Here is a 14219-nt window from a genome sequence, read left to right on the forward strand (position 1 = left end):
ATGGCGGACCAGCAGTAGCCCCAGCAGGAGGAGATGAACGCGGTCCGTGCCGGTGGCCTTGACCTGCCTCCAGGGTTCCAGTTCCACCCGAGTGACTATGAGATTGTTAGCCACTACCTGACAAACAAGGTGCGCAACACGGACTTCACCTACACCGCCTTTGAAGAGGTAGACCTAAACAAGACCGAGCCATGGAACCTCCCGAGTACGTAATAAGCATCCTTGATCTTTACATACATATACGCCTTGTTCTTGTTTGATCTGCATAGTGGATGTGCATGCTGCTATGCTGGTGATCGAGTAACATACGGCGCTTGATTCGCTTGCTGCAGTTAAAGCAAAATGGGGCAAGAAAGAGTGGTACTTCTTCTACCAAAAGGACCACAAGTACTCGATGGGGTTGAGGGCAAACCGAGCCACAAAGGCTGGTTATTGGAAAGCAACAGGCAGAGACAAGGAGGTCTACAATACCATAGAAGGGGTGGTGGTGGTGGTCGGCATGAAGAAGACGCTTGTCTTCTACAAGGGCAGGGCTCCCAGGGGCGATAAAACCAACTGGGTGATGCATGAGTATAGGCTTGACAGCAGCGGCAGGCTCCCTGGCCCCGCATCCGCATCCAACTCAGCCACCAACGGTGCGACAGCCATTAAAGCTTCAGCTTCTGTTTTCAAGGTGCGTGGTAGTGGTGACAACACCGGCATGATGCATGGATCCATATGCTACTTGCTTTATTTGCTTACGCTCATCTGATTTTGCTCCTAGTTTATAAATGAAATTCACGCAGGATGAGTGGGTGGTCTGTCGTGTGTTTGAAAAGACCACTGGGATGAAGAAGACGACTGCACTGACATATCAGGTGGCCATGGATGGTGCTGATATTGATCAGAATCAGAACAACATCCTGGCCATCCCCATGCCACTATAGCTAACGCTACCCGTGCCCATGCCCATGCAATTTCCCATCCTGCCAGACTTCGCCATGGACTCGGTGCCCCCCTACTACCCCAACACCGGTGCGGGGATGCCGCCTATGGCAGGTATCGGTGGCACTGGCGGGCTCTAGATCAACGATGCCCTATTCGGCAATCCGATAGTCGCACCACCGCAGATGAACTTCTACCACCAGATGGGCATGGAGCTGCAGCTGGCCAGATGGGCATGGGGGCAGCAGCTGGCCAGATGGGCATAGGAGCAGCAGTTGCCCAGATGGACATGGGAGCAGTTGGCGCTGGCGGCTTCGATGTTGCTGCACCGGAGAGTAGGCCGTCCTTGATGGTGTCGCAGAAGGATGACCAGGCTAATTGTCACGGAACTGCCCAAATTATAAGAGCACAATTATAAAAACAATCACCGAAGTGATCAAATTATCATACTTGAACCCATATAACTCCGGTAGTCCAACGAAATCACGAGGGATTTCAAACCAACCAACATACAGGCCAAGATTGTAGTGATTCAACATAACAAGTCACATGTTACATCCTTTTCACAAGTAGCTCAACATATATCGGAGGTCAACAGAGTTATTACAACTCAAGTTTAAAAGTAGCGGAAGCAAAGTAATTTGAAACTAACATCACCCATATTTCAAATACATGCCAGTACCAAAGTCAAGTCCAACAAGAGCATCATAGACAAGATAACTGAGAAGAATCATGCCCATGATCTTACTCCGCCACTACGGCAGGAGTCATTCAATTCTTGCAGTAGCCATGACACATCACAACCTGCAACAAAGTGGGAATAAACCCTGAGTACGAGAATGTACTCAACTAGACTTACCCGTCTTAAACGGAAATAAAGTGATACCAAGGAGTATGCAAAGCTTTCTTTTAGGGGGCTAGCTTGATTCATTTGCAAAAAGCATAAGTTATCATGAATAAACCATTTTAAGTACTTTTACGTCATCTTTGTTATAACCTGTTAATCTAGGTAAGCACCTATGCTAAGCAATCACTTGATTAACCATTAACATAAAAGTTACCATCTTAGGTATAGCATTTCCAACATAAACCACCTAACCATCCATGTTCCATCATCATTACTACGATGCCGTAACTCGAGTCAAGTGCTCACTATCCAGGAGCGATGGCGATTCAAATTGATTCCTAACCAGCTGGTGATGTATTCCTCACACAAACCACACTCACTGATCAAGTGAGCTACAGGTCACTGATGACACTATTCCGGTAAACGTCGTGGGACAAACTAGAGCCGCAATACCCAGGGACCGCCCGACTGCCAGGAATCAGGCCTTGCCTGCCCTTGGGCTCACTCTTCGCGCCCCTGTCATACCCCCATCAGCACACTCGTGTAGATCCCGGCCCGAATAGTGCCACTGGCTTTGCGGTCAAAACGACTTATTCGGCCAGCTAAATGCGAGACATGTGTTCAACATGACTTGAGGGACGAGCAATGATCGGTCCTTAACCGACATAGGCGGGAACTATAAGCACCCCAGAACCCTGTCTGGTTGCCCACTAGTTATTCTGCCCGGTCTCCATTTATCCATCAACACTTGGTTATTTCCATGATAGTATCCATAGCTAAGTATCCAGGTAACCGCCTATATCTCGCAGGTGACAGGAAATCACCCGACTTCTATCGGTCTAAGCAGGGCTAAGCATTGACTCGATCCTGACTAATAGGGATTCAAGGTATACTTTCTGGACAAGGAAAGGATAATATGCAACAAGGGTTCCAACCAACTCCTACCACTTAATGCAACAATATATATAGCAACATATATATACTCATTTGCTTTCATAAAGTAGGAGGCTTAGAATGCTCCGGGGCTTGCCTGGGATCCGACACAAGTTAGTTCAGTTAGCTTGCACCGTCTTGGTGACATCTCCGGTTCTAGCACTTGCTTAGTCCTTCCATCTTCAGGATAGATCCACCAAACCCAATCTTCGAGTTCGGCTCCACATCACATCCTTCACGTGGTTCATCTAGCGTACCTAAATGAGATGCAAGATGCATGTGTATGAATGTGATGAATGGTAACACAAGATGCATCACATAAGCATTCAAGACAAACACAAGATTATGCAAGACATAGACACCAATAGCTATTTAACTAACATCACACAACTAACTATAGAGAGCAAGCACATCAAGCATCACACAAGTTTAACAAGGTCACAAGTATCATAACTTGACCATCAACAAGGGCATAAGCCACACTTAGCAACACATGGAGTAAACAACCACAACTAGCATATGTCTATTTCTGGACTGGAAACAACAGCTTCATGTTTGGATCATAACTAGAGTTATACAAATCCAATAGCCATGCAACAAGACATTCTGGAAAGCTTATGAAATTTTCTACAATTCATCTTTAAACATCTTAGCATGATTCTCAAGTTAACTAAGTCAAATATACCAATTTACAGAAACTGGTCCACAATTGACAGAGAGCAGCCATTTCTGAAACCCAACTTTAAACATGCATAACTCACAAACCATAAGTCCAAATACCACCAAATTTTAACAGAAGCTAGATACATGAATTATCTACAACTTTGTTATTAACAAGTTTCCCAGAAAACATCATTATCATGATGTAATCCAAACAGTTCCAAAAACTGTCCCGAAACAACAATTGCAAGAAAATAATTATTAACTCATGTTTCAAACATGCACCTGGGCAAAACAATTGCCACCAACATGTTCCATATATCAAATGAACACCAGAAAACATAGTGTCCACCACCAAATAGATTCTTTCAATACATTTCTTAATTTATCTGAATAATAAGTAGAATTAAAGAACATATAACAAAAGTGTACAGTAAAATCTACAAAAATTACAGTAGCTTCCACGTACTATCAATAGACTACTGTACAAATTTTAGGCCATTTGAACACGTATAGCAACCTCTATGGAAAAATACCAAATGCTAATGCAAGAAATCATGTGAGAGCAAGATAAACTAATAACTCACTAATACAACAACCAATGACCATGAAATTTTTATCACATATCAAACTTCACATAAGTAGCGTGCCATAAAAATTTCACTTCATTTGGAGCCCTACATCTGTAGTTATGAAAAAGGACAAATACAACTAGCATTAAAACCCTATCTGCACAAATCCATTTTTACAGCTAAAACTTTAAACTAAAACATGCCATATTATAGATCTATTGCATAGGAAATTTCACAAGGATTCCAAAAAGTCCCCTTTTGTTATTTTATGATTTTTCTATGATTTTGTACGAATTATCAAAGTTCAGCCAATTTCAAAGCAAACAGGTCCAAAAGGCACTATTCACATGAGTCTGTGGTTCACAGAAAGGCCCCTCCCTATTCTTGAATTCGAAGGCGAGGTCCCTGATCACGATTTTTGAAGGGGCTGCGCAGGAGCTCACCGTTTGTCGGCCGGAGGAGGCTCGCCGTTTGCCGGGGGAAGTGGCCCGAGGTGGAGCGTGGAGCCCAGCCACGTGCGCTGGCGGCCTAGGCCGAGTGGCTCCGCGGTGAGGGCGCGTCAGCGACGAGTGGCTTCAGGCGAGGGGTGCGGGAGTTGCGTAGCGAGGTGAGGGAGGTGGTTCTGTGGTCTATTTGGGTGGAGGGAGGCTGGAGATGAAGGAACAACGGCGGCCATGGAGCTGGCACGACCGGCCATGGCGGCGACGCCTGCACTCTGCGCGGCGAGAGCGAGAGAAGGCAGGCAGGAGGCGAATGGAGAGTGGCGAGTGAGCAGAGGAGGCTCAGGCATCCGCATTTGGGGTGCAGGGGGCCGGGCGGCGCGTGGCGATGGAGAGGGTGCGCGGCGTCCATGCAAGAAGGCCACGTCGGCATATCGTCGAACATGTGTGCGCGTAGAAGTGGGCAGAGCGGGCGTCAGTTCGGGCTGGCTACAGGCCGAATTAGTTACTGGGCCTAAAACAAAGTTTTCTCACCTCGACCCGCTCTACATTTTCTATTAAGGCACTTAGGTCATTAGAGCAATGGATTAGCGGTAAAATAGTTGCCAAGACAGCAGTGCCAACACAACAACGGTGATCACGAAAACTCGCTTTCGAAGGTCAAAACCCGGTCAAACTAAACCCAACTTTTGTATGCTCTTCACCAAGATGTAAACTCCAATTTTCACTTTTGGGTCAACTTGAGATGCTTAACGAATTTCGGAGAATGCGAGATGCCAATGCCGATGTCGATGAATTTCTAGACTTAGAATTCTAAGTGCTGAAATCAGCAACATGTTCCAACTTTGAGCCACTGCTAGACTTGGTTCCGAGCCGATCCATGGTATACTCCAAAAACAAAGTTTGTTGTGCGCGAACCAAGCAACAACTTTCATTAAAGGTTCTTAGACTGGTTCGGCCAGATTAGGAAGACACAAAGCTCCAAACTAGGGTACCCGAACAAAAACGTCAGTTAGGACTTAGGCAAAATCTTGGGCTCCAAAACAGCACTACATTGAATCTTGTGAGCTCTGTTTGACTAGGTTATGGACCAAACTAGCTCTCGACTCTTAACCAAAGTTTCTTCTACATAACATGAGCTTCAACTTTTATTTAATGTCCAACTTCAAAACAGGTACAGAAGCTATAGTTCTACTTTGACCAAAGTAGGATTATGATAAAGCTTAAATTATCCTTTGTGATCCATTGGAGCATTTTCTTGGCATTTGCTCAACATGAACCTTTCATGACTTTTGTTGTAGAGTTCGTCTAGAGTCATTTGGGCAAGGTTGCAAGGTTTGGTTGATGACACATGTTCTCATTCACTTAATAAGGCCATTATTCCAACAAGGATATAACTTATCATTTCAGGTGACTTTTTGATTCCAAACTTCATGAAACTTTTCCAGTGACCCATATAGATGGGTATTGATGTGAGACACATGAAGATATTCCAATAACACCACCCAAGCATATATCTTGAAAAGGGTCTATATGTAAAGCAAGGGTGCAAATTCCAAGTTTAGGTTGGGGCTCATTTCCATAGGTTTGACCTTGACATCTTCATCATCACTTAATCTGTCATGTTTGAGCTCAAACCCACTGCTTAACTGGTGATAAACACCTGGGGTGTTACACTAATGCCGCTAAGATCTCGTCAATGATGTCCATGACCGGCCTAGGGCCCGTGACCACCACCATAGAGATGGACGGCATATGGAAGTACAAGTACTGAAGAGGTGAACATGGATGGTGGAGGCAAAGACATGAATTCACATAAATATGCATGTTATATCTATATCTACATTGCATTTGCATGGTTTGTATATTTCCCTAATAACTAGTTTGTAAGCTATGTGTGTATGCATGTACTAGTATATGCATCCTATCATTGCATACATGGATATATAACATCTGCTTGGTCATGCTGATGGTTGTATTGTAACAAGCAAATTGGAGTTTGGTACAATATTATCGTGAACCTATATATTATATACATGTGAATTATAGTATGTTGTTTAATTATATGAACTTGATTGCCAAATTAAACGTTAAACTGTATGCATTTATGTTGTGATATTTTTGTTAACTCTACTTACTGAATATGAATGTGATAGTTGACAAGCCTGCAGACCTTTGTGGCTATCGCATAGGAAGAAAACAAATCATTTCTTTGTTCGGGGCTGCGCCGTTTCATTTTTTTGTCTTCCTTTGTTTCTCTTTTGTTTTCATTCGAAGGGATGCTGCAGCCAGTGCCAAGCCACAGGTACGCACCAACGATGACCTTGACCACTGGAATCGCCACCCAGGCCATCCATAAGGTGCCTCACATCGCCCTCCCTTTCCTCTGCTCAATTCTTGATAGCATAATTTAACACACATGAGAGAAGGGCCATGATAGAGGGATGCATATGAAGTTGTGCGCAGGAACATGGGCTTGTCTTGCGAAGAATTGGCAGCCCTGACAATAGCGCACTAGGTTTTCTGCATCTGCAACTATTGTAGGCCAGTAATAGCCGGATCCGAAAGCCTTTCTGACTAAGGTTCTAGAGGCGGCGTGATTGCCGCATCATCCTGAATGGATCTCCCCAAGGATTTGCTTGCCGTCCGCGGGTGTAATGCACTTCATGAGTACTCCAAACGATGCGCCTTGTCAGTATAAGACATAGTTCTTGCTCCTCCTAGTGACTTGTTCTGCTTGAACCTTGTCCTCCAACAGCTTGTGGTGTAGGATTGTTGACGATGATTTCATCAACATTTTGGATAGTAAAAAATGTCACAAAAGTGTCACATATGGAAGGATATGAGCTAACCATGAATGATTTTTCTGCAAATAATAAGTTCCACATGTGTACCCTAAGTATTCGACGCATACCTCGGTTGGTGCGCCCGATTAGGGGAGTGATATTTTTGGCTATATATAGCAACAAAAGCAAGCATGCAGTGGAACATGCCCAACTCCTGCACTCGCTTGACCGCGTCCTCGAGAAGATCCGTCTCCGGCTTCTTTGGTGAACAGCCGATTGGAGTACAAAATATGTGTGTCAACAATCGGGCCTATTTGGAACAAGGGAAAATTTTCCTATTCCTGTATTTTTTCTGTGAAATTGAACTGATTCCTGTGAAATTCCTACGTAACTCATGCGTTCCAATTAGAAAGGGCTGTCGAGACCCATATTGAGAAGGACGAGCCCGGGTTCGGCGGTAGACAAAGGAGCCACAAGAGGACGCGGTGGCGGCGTAAGAGGTGAGGAAGCGGTGGAGGGAGATGAAGGGAGGGGCGTGCGAGGCAGCGCGAGAACAGAGACCGCAATCGTATAGTGTTCCAGTGGCGGCGGAACCGCCGAAGGGTAAACGACGACGGAGGAGGGGAAGGTCCGGTCATGCTAACGATGGAGCTGACTAGTACAAATCCGAAGTCCCAGAAGAATACGGCCCATACCAGGCTCAACAGTCAGGATCCAGTTTTTTTCCCCACATATTTTTATTTATTTTCAAATTTATCCAGGCAGCCAGATTTTTAATTAAGGAAAGTAGAACAAACTGCATTAACTGTTATATCTACAACATGATAGAAATAGAAAACCTACACTTAGGGGTCTCGCAAATTTTGGTAATTTCGAGGGTGGTTGAAAGAAAAATCCAAAATTTATATTACACTAATATATATGTGCTTTATTGTAAATATATATGCGTCCAGGCTCATATTTCTCTATTGTTTATGTTGCATATTATTCTATTCTACTCAATAGACGTTAGTCATAAATCATGCTGATACTTTGTTTATGTCTAAAAAAAATTAGAAACTTATACTTTATTTTTAAGTCTCTAAAATAAATTCGATGAAATTTCGAGTGATTTTTTTAATTTCGATAATTTCGGGGGTGTCCGAAAAAGTTCTAATACTGAAATTGAAAACCCATTGGTTTCTCCCTGAGTTGAGTGTGGTCCCCTTCATCGAACTTGTTAGGTTGATTGTAATGCATCAAATAATGACATTACCCTAGTTTATTACTATATCCATAATTCATAACATTGTGCCTGTCGTGACAGAGCAACATGAACCAAGTGACGGTAACTTCGATGGAAATCCGAAGATCGACCAGGTGCATTTATCCGCTCCCACTAACATGCCGCCTAATGGTTTGGAGCAGTTCTATTCTTATTGATGTTTGGTTGAGGAACCAAAGGATGGAGCGGTTCTATTCTTACTGGTGTTTGGTTGAAGAACGAGAATTGATACTTGATACGAAATTTTGTTCCGAGCCTATTTGGTTCATGACATACATGAGCCAAATCAAAATTTGGCAATGCCAAATCAAGGTAAGGCCCAATAAAGGGCAAAATTAGGAGCAGCGCCAAAATCTGGAGAGCGAAATACATTTGGACTGCTACCATAAGAAATCTCATGAATACTTTTAGTATGGCATGTGGGGTACAAATGTCAATTATTTCGTATCAAAATATATCCAACATGGACCTTTGTTTTGTTGAAAAAACATTATAAATATTATGGTTCAAATTATTAAGGAAATCGGATAGAGGGCAGCCCCACTGCACGTAGCTCCCGCTTGTGCAGGGTCCGGGGACGGGTCCGACCACTTGTGTCTTTTGTACGCAGCCTTTCCCTGCATTTCTATAAGAGGCTGTTTCTAGGACTTGAACGCGTGCCACCAATGCCCTCCTACAGTCCTACGGTCCTAAAACATGTCCACCTCATCCATATCACTGCATTCGGTCATGACAAATAGATAGCTCTTCGCTGTTTACTGTAGTTTGGCATGGCAAAAATTAGTTTGGTCATGCCAATTTCTAGCCTTCAACTAGATGGATGCAAGATTTTCTGGTCAGACCAAACTGTCTTGGCCACCTGCAGAAAACCAAAAATAGACTGTGCGTGAAACATCAGTTAGCCATTGTTGCGAGGACATTGCTAGTGCGTTTCACTTGGTATGTTTCTGATTGCACTCGAAATGTTATGGGCGATGGATTAATTACTGATTTGGGGCCTATTTATACAAGTGAGAGCTCATGTATATCTATTTAGATTTTGGCTTTTTGCCAAACAATAGATAAGCTATAGATGACATGGCACCTAGTCAATTTTGTCATTTAGTTATGAATTTCATTGGATTATATGGTCTATGTAGGAAAGACAGTTTCCACCATGTACAAGAAAAAAAGTGTTGTTTTCTGTTGGAATTCTTTTGATACATGAGGAATGACATATTGACATGCATGATCACTTCACCTTTACACATGTTATAGCCTTAGCCACATCATAAATGTTCCACTTTATAAACATGATGAGTATGTAAAGTTATGACTTGCTCATGTGTATCAAAGCCTTTATCAACAGACTTTGTTGTAGTATTGTAGTCATGGTTAAAGCATGCACAGTAGATAGGTGAGAAGTTATTCAGCGATGAATGAATAAATGCTACAAGATCGAGACTAAATGAAATCTTAGTATGTACAGATGCAGATGCATGCACACACAAATGATTTACAAAATTAGAATGCCTATACATAGCTAAACATGGCAATTGCCACACACTCATTGTGTTCTTGATTACAGTTTACTTTAGCACACTCTGACGACAAGAAATAATTCAACGAAACAAACTTGATGTTCAAAATTTTGGATTGATTTTTAGGAAATATGTCAAAGTTAGGGAAAATTAACTTAGAGAAAAGCTAGAGCATGTAATAAACCATAGTGGAGGGAGTCTATGTTGAACTCTAGCTCTTAATTCAAATAGATGTACATCTAGCTTTTACAAACGTCAAAGTTAACTTGTTTCCATATAGAATGGAGAATGACAAATTTTATGCAACTTTTGTTGTGCTTCCACAAGCTACGATATGAGTCTACCCATCAATATACAGATGAAGAGGGCCATGGCCAACCTCCTGGCTGTCTGAAACATCAGTTAGGGCTCAAAGGCATAGATCCATTCAAGAAGAAAGACAACATTATCATTTATGTAAACCTTCTTAAGCAATGCTGGAAAAACTCAAGGAAAAAAGAGACTAAGATGGGGGGTCATCATTGATTTTTCTATCAAAACTACAAGATACAAACTTGAAGTTCCACAACAACACACTCCTTCATATTCTTTTTTCCAACAACAATGTGCTATGGGTACACATATTTAATTCCTTTGAGTCTACTTGATGAGATTTTGGCTTTCCCTACACATGAATTGAATCTCGTCCCAAAGAAGATCGAGAACATTGGGCTGATAAGCTTAACGCTGGGACCGAGTACCTATTTTGGGCTAAGGAAATCCAATATGGCTAAAAATATTTAAAAAGAATAACTTCTCTATTGACACATAATGGGAGCGAGGGAAAAACTCTTCATGGGTTCCTTTACTATTCCTTTTTATTTACGAAGGAATTAATTGCATGGGTCTATATAATTTGTGTCATGGTGCTCATATAGATGTGATAAGATATTCTCCTTCTATTTTTATATGACATGTGAGTGCAGGATATGTTGGTTCTAGTGTTATGAGCTATGCCTAGTAAACCATCATGTTCGTATTAAACTTCTTAATCATTGTTCTAGATTTAACATTTCAGAAAATGCCCTTTGCCACATGTTACACATAGAAGGAAGTTGCAATCCATTGGACTAGGCTAGGAGTGAGAATGGCACTCCAGGTGGGTTCTCTCTACAAAAGTGTAGGATGGTGGTGGCCGCTTGGTGCTTCAATATCAGGGGTTTACTTTTGGATTTAGATACCCCAAATCTAAATATTATTTTATTGGCTATGGTGTCCATCAGCAAGGATCCTCCCATCTTTGGTAATGCCACCTAGCAGAAAAAATGAGCTAGCGTTTTGAGCAGCCAAGTCCACGCAAGTTTGGTGTCCCTCAACAAAATTTTCTTTAATTTATTCATGGGATAATAATTTAAACTTCATATTCATCATAAATTTTATTAGGCAAGAAGTTTCGTACTTTGTTGTTACCAACTGATTAAATAATCTTGGTGTTGTTAAGTTCACAGGCTCCAAAGACTTCCCTCTATTGTCTACAATACTATGGTGGCCCGCATAATTTGGGTTCTAGTTGAAAACATACACACCAAGTATTTACTAAAAGCAATAATTAAGAGGTAAGACTTTGCGTGAACAACTTTGGACGCACAAGTGGGTTTACTGATGAACTCATTAAATTTTGCTTGGTATATGTGCACCTGATTTGAATGGCTGTTGGTATATGTCTTTAATTACAATTTGATGTTTTCAATTGTATATATGAAGAACACAGTTAAGAAATAGACTCAGATAAATCTCAATCAATGTATTGATTATTCCTGGTAAGTTGCACACGCTGGTATGAGAGCTTTGTTATCAAGTACATCTCATATGTAATCTAGAAGATGGCACCTCCAGCGATGGGTTGCTGCCATGGCAAGGCAGTGTTCATCAAAGATATCTGGTTGAATGGCAACAATTGTTGTTGCTGGAGGAAGGCGGCAGCCAATGGGTTAGCAACTGCCAGTGGGTTAACTGATAGCAACTGCTGCTGTTTCAGGTACGCGGCGGTGTTCGCCACAGGCAGTTGGTTGAATGGAAGCAGCTGTTGCTGTTGCTAGTAGGCAGCAGGGTTTGCCACGGCTAGTCGACTGAGCACGGGTAGGATCTGTTACAGTTGTTGTTGTTGTAGGTATGCAGCGGCGCTGGCCGCAGCCAGTGGGTTGGATGCAAGCAGCTATTGTTGTTGCAGGTAGGAGGCAGGGTTCGCCACTGCTAGTTGACTGAGCACTGACAGGACCTGTTGCAGGTATTGTTGTTGCTGGTATGTAGCAGTGTTCGCCAGGGCCAGTGGGATGGATGCAAGTAGCAGCTGTTGCAAGTAGGCGGCAGGGTTCGCCACAGCTAGTTTACTGAGTGCTGGCATGAACTTTTGCTGCTGCGCTGCGATGGTTTGTGCGGTTAGATGGGCCAAGGATTGCTGTTGCAATTGGGCAATTGGCTATTGTAAGATGCTTGCCGCAAGCGCCTGCCGTGGCCTGTAGGCCTACACAGCTGGGTGTTCGAACCCCATAGGAGTAAGTGGTGGGAGAAACTATGGAATAATAGCATTAGGAGCATGTGAGCACTGCGGAATAATGACCGAAGTTGTGGCGCTCACTGAAAGAGCAAGGAGCGCAAGGAGGCCAAATATCTTGGCAGCCATTGTTGCGAGGACGTTGCTAGTTTGTTTCAATTGGTATGTTTCTGATTGCTCTCAATGTTATGGGTGATGGATTAACTACTGATTTGGGGCCTATTTATACAAGCGAGAGCTCATGTATATCTGTTTAGATTTTGGCTTTTGCCAAACAATAGATAAGCTATAGATGATAGGGCACCTAGTCGATTTTGACATTTAGTTATCAATTTCATTGGATTATATGGTTTGTGTAGGAAAGACAATTTCCACTACATACAAGGAAAATGTGTCATCTTATATTGGATTTTTTTGATACATGAGGAGTGACATGTATGATCACTTCACCTTTACACATGTTACAGCCTTAGCCACATCATAAATGTTCCACTTTATAAACATGACGAGTATGTCAAGTTATGACTTGCTCATGTGTATCAAAGCCTTTATCAATGGACTTTGTTGTAGTATTGTAGTCATGGTTAAAGCAAGCACGGTAGTTTGATGAGATGTTATTCAGCAATGAATGAATAAATGCCACAAGATCGAGACTAAATAAAATCCCAGTATGTATAGATGCAGATGCATGCACACACAAATGATTTACAAAATTAGAATGCTTATAGCTAAACATGGCAATTGCCACACACTCCTTGTGTTCTTGAGTACAGTTTACTTTAGTACAGTCTAAAACCAATCTTGTATAACATTGACAAAGTTTCAAATAAACTTTGGCAACAAAAAAGCACTACTAATACATATGTCATAAATAATTCAATGAAACAAACTTGATGTTCAAAATTTTGGATTGATTTTCTAGGAAGTATGTCAAAGTTAGGGAAAATTAACTTAGAGAAAAGCTAGAGCATGTAATAAACCATAGTGGAGGGAATATATGTTGAACTCTAGCTCTTGATTCAAATAGATGTACATCTAGCTTTTACAAACGTCAAAGTTAACTTGTTTCCATATATAATGGAGAATGACAAATTTTATTCAACTTTTGTTGTGCTTCCACAAGCTACGATATGAGTCTACCCATCAATATATAGATGAAGAGAGCCATGGCCAACCTCCTGGCTGTCTGAAACATCAGTTAGGGCTCAAAGGCATAGATCGATTCAAGAAGAAAGACAACATTATCATTTATGTAAACCTTCTTAAGCAATGCTGGAAAAACTCAGGGAAAAAAGAGACTAAGATGGGGGTCATCATTGATTTTTCTATCAAAACTACAAGATCCAAACTTGAAGTTCCACGACAACACACTCCTTCATATTCTTTTTTTCCAACAACAATGTGCCATGGGTACACATATTTAATTCCTTTGAGTCTACTTGATGAGATTTTGGCTTTCCGTACACATGAATTGAATCTCGTCCCAACGAAGATCGAGAATATTGGGCTGATAAGCTTAACGCTGGGACTGGGCACCTATTTTGGGCTAAGGAAATCCAATATGGCTAAAAATATTTAAAAAGAATAACTTCTCTGTTGACACATAATCGGAGCGAGGGAAAAACTCTTCATGGGTTCCTTTACTATTCCTTTTTATTTACGAAGGAATTAATTGCATGGGTCTATATAATTTGTGTCATGGTGCTCATATAGATATGATAAGATATTCCTTTGGTTTTT

At 41.9% G+C, this 14219-nt stretch overlaps 2 pseudogenes; one reads left to right on the forward strand and one right to left on the reverse strand.

The window, feature by feature from the left end:
- Positions 1 to 6150, forward strand: LOC136485920 (NAC domain-containing protein 20-like; annotated as a pseudogene).
- Positions 6151 to 11801: 5651 nt separating this feature from the next.
- On the reverse strand, positions 11802 to 12608 carry LOC136485921 (kafirin PSKR2-like; annotated as a pseudogene).
- Positions 12609 to 14219: the final 1611 nt, after the last annotated feature.

This window comes from Miscanthus floridulus, chromosome 10, assembly GCF_019320115.1.
Source record: "Miscanthus floridulus cultivar M001 chromosome 10, ASM1932011v1, whole genome shotgun sequence".
Lineage (NCBI taxonomy): Eukaryota > Viridiplantae > Streptophyta > Magnoliopsida > Poales > Poaceae > Miscanthus > Miscanthus floridulus.